Here is a 4002-nt window from a genome sequence, read left to right as displayed (position 1 = left end):
TTCTGCTCTAAGCTGTAGCAGCAAGCTCATTGGGCTGCAAACAATGCCCTCAAAGCCAAGTGACAGCTTCTTCCTGCTGGATGAGTGAGCTGAACTGGCTGAGCATGCCAGGTATTAGTGTGCACACAAAAGACTGCAAAGCAAGGGTGGATAGGACAGGTCTTCCTCTTCTAGTGCAACACAGCATTAGATTAATTTAAGAAACCCAGGAAAAATGGATGATCAAAATTTACAGTGTTGGGACTAGAGTGCTGACTAATGGCAGAACCTGGTTAAAATCTCTTCTGTTGCAGGCTAGGCAGAGAGTCACACCAACCAGAATCTAATACACCTAGCCTTACATATACACATCCTATATAAACTCTCATTACTCCCTCTGCATTTTTTGCCAAAACATTCTGGACTAAAGTAAAACTAAAAAGTAGAAAAAAGCAAAACATGAGAAGCACTGAAGTTGCTGCAACAGAGTACCTAACTTCTGCTGTCTGTCTTGACTCCAGCTATAAACACACATGTACTCTCACACCAACACCAAACAGGAGCCATCAGCCTGGGTCACATTTGTTGATCAGTTGCCAGCAGTGTCCTGATCAAAACACATGGACTAAGGCTTTGAACTGTGGCTATCATCCAGAAGAGCACCTGCTCCTCTCTGCCCCAAATGTGTAGTTATGTTAGCTGCTGCATGCTTAGTTTTGTTTACTGTTTCCCACTAACTACACTTTTACAGGACAGCTTAGGTAAGCTGAACACAGCACTTACTAAGCTGGCAGAATTAGACTCTCTCTTGCAATCAGTCTAAAGGGACTCTGTCAGAACTGGACGTACAGGGCTCTCCAGGAAACCATACCAGAACGTGGGCTGGCTTTAGAAAGAGTGGCTTATCTTATTTTCCAAGTGCCTTGTTTACCCGGACTGTGGATGAACGAGGGCCTCCGTTTCCCAAGACTCTTTCTGCATCATGGGGAGTAATGAAGAGGACTTGTCATTGCCTCCAGCTGCCATTTACAACTGTCTCTGCTCCCTGCAGAAAGCAGTGTAGATGTTTTCCAAAGGTGAGTGCCGTTTTCTAGTCCGATTATTTCAACACTTAATTATTCCATTCCCACTCCCCAGAGCGTTTTATTTACTTGGCTTGTTGGAGCTGGCAATCACAGGTAGGCTTCGGGGAGCAGAGGCTAGGAGAAGAACATCTGGCTTCCAAGATTTGAAACTGTCACTGTAATTCAATGCCCTGATGGATTAAAAGCTGGAAGGAAGAACTATAGCTATTTATGATATAGCAAAGCTACTCAGCTTGTGAAATTTGTTTCTCATGCAAGAACATCAACCTTTTTTTGACCCTAACCTCTGACTTCAGTCCTTCTCATCTGAACACTGCACCTTTGATCAACAGCTACTAGTACATAATATTCCCAAGCATCAACAAGGTTGAGAAGCCACATAATTCACACACTTCCTTCTTTTTCACATTCCCATTCTACCTTCAACACCAGTTTCCTTCCATATAATTAATACAAATAGCAGGACATGACATAGAACATTGAATAAAGTCCCTCTTAAGGGTTACACTGCAGCCCTCCTCTTCCCACAAGGGCATCCAGAGCAGTCCCTTTGTCATGTCACCTACTGCATCTCTGCCCACCAGGAATAAAACAGTGATATTCCTGGCTGATGATGGGAAATGTGAGGACACAACATGTCATCTGAACTTCCCTCTACCATAATACTCTGGAATACTATGGCTGTGGCTTGAAATATATTTTACTATATAACAAGATTTGGACAACACTTCTCATCAACAGTGGGAGTGATTCAAACACTAATAAGAGGAAGGACATCCTCGCAATTAAGCATGTGTCAGATGAAAACTAAGTGGCAGAGGCAGTTTAATAACCTTGCACCACACCCTGCCTGATGGCAACAGAGCACTCAAAAAATCCCTGTTGTTGGCAGTGCTAATAAATGCCTTGTCAGAATTACAGACGTGACACAGTATGTCTCCAGCTGGGATTTTTAAGTGTTGGGAAGCACCCTCTGGTCCACAGTAGAGTGTCTTCTGCTGGGCACGCAGACAAAACACTTCTACCAAGCAGAGGAGGCAGAAATCAGACTCTCTTGACATGAAAGACTGTGCTCTTGGACAATGTTTACAATGAGCAATTCCAGCCCAAGTTCTTAGTCGTCTTGTTTCACAATATAGCCAAAATCACTTACACTACAAGATTCCCATACTTCATTATGTTTCCTAGATTTGAAAAAGACAAATTAATTCACCTGGGAGATAAGTTATAAAAGTGGAAACTGCAGAAAGAGAATACAAACAGCTTCTTGTTACAACTAAAATTACTGTATGTGCAACTAATCTGCTTCCCAAAATTGTCCTTAGCACTGTTTGCACACTTAACATTTTGAGGTTAACCTCAGCACCGGCATAGAAATGTAAGCCCTAGAGTTGGCAAAGATTAGGTCTGCAGATCAGTTTCTCCGAGCTACAAATGGAAATTGGCTTTAGCTCATACAAAATGTGGCTCTGGGCCAGGTGGATGATAATAATAAGGTTGCAGTGGCATGACAGTCTTCATACCTCCTGTGTAGGTGTGGGTGCAAGGCTCTAAATTCCTCTTAGGGAAGGTGGTCTTCCTTCGCTCTCTGCTGGTGGCAGGGAGAGGTTGTGCTGAGTGCTGCAGCGGGCGTGCCCAGGTTGTTCTTCCACCCCTCCCACATCATGCCTGGGAGCATGGCTTTGGCAGGAAAACCCCAGCAGCTGCCCCAGCAGAAGGGTGTCGGTTTGCCTCCCCCTCTCCAGCGGGAAGGTGTTGGGAAGCACTGTCTGTGGGAGCCCCCCCCCCTTGGCCCTTGTTCTGGGCTGGTGCAGGGCATGGGAAGGCCGCCATAGTGCCTTCCTCTGGGAAGCCATGTGGGTGTGACCTCTCGGGAGCATCTGCCCTCTTGTTTGTGTTCCTGAGGGTGAATACCTTTCTGTAGCTAAAACACCTTCTTCTCTTGGTATACTTTTGGTATTCATTTTGTTGGTACTGTGTGTTTCTTACTCCATTCTTTTTTGCATTCAGGAAATTGTCATCTTTGTCCCTCCCTTATTGGAAGCTTCGGGGGTAAGGGGAGTGGTTTATTTGGGTTTAATTTCCTGCTGGTGTTAAACCACCACCACTTGTGTCTGTTATGCAAAGGCACACTGAAGTCATGACTCCACTGTGGTAGATGCATATCAAGGAGTTGTGGCTTCAGAATGACAGTGGATTACAGGAGTCTTTTAATACCAGATTTTGAAACTAATTTTTCTAACAACAGAAACAATTTGCATATTACTTCACTTACCAGTCAAGGTAACAGTTGGCAGAAAAGTCTCTTTTAGGAGATTACGGACAATTTCTGTTTTTCCATTGGAGAAAACTTTTCTTATAGAGATTTTATTGAAACACATTAAAAACAATGTGGATCAGAGATGATGATAAATATTTGCTGAAAACAAGTGTTTTCCAGCAATTTTTATATATATTGGCTTCACTTCTAAAAATAAAAAGGTGTAGTCCAATGAACTGTGAAAGAGGCAGGAATGTTCCCCTTAGTGCTTAATATAGTAGTACAACTACACACAAACATCAAACTTGAGTTTAGTGAGACCGCTTTGTGATTATGAAGTCTGCCCTTGATCTCACCGGTGGAATGTGAAAGATGCTTTAAGTCTAGCACACCATAAAGAAAAACATAAAACAGTTGGACCTCTATTCTCCTCACCAGATGTCATATTTTGGTATTTACAGGTATATCCATGGGAAATTCAGAGATCTCATCCGCACTGTGCAGCTGAATTTTGCTGGAGTTGGGCACATGGTTGAGCTGATGGTAGAAAGAGGCCCTTGGGACTATCATGTTTATCTAACAAGCACCCAATGCACTCGCTTTGACCTGTGCTCTCCTGTGCAATGCCTGGTTCATGTGATGCCACAGACAGTGTTTCTCATGAGTGATGTAGCACTC

This window comes from Geospiza fortis, unplaced genomic scaffold (genome assembly GCF_000277835.1).
Source record: "Geospiza fortis unplaced genomic scaffold, GeoFor_1.0 scaffold325, whole genome shotgun sequence".
Classification (NCBI taxonomy): Eukaryota; Metazoa; Chordata; class Aves; order Passeriformes; family Thraupidae; genus Geospiza; species Geospiza fortis.
Note: the sequence above shows the minus strand (reverse complement) of the source record.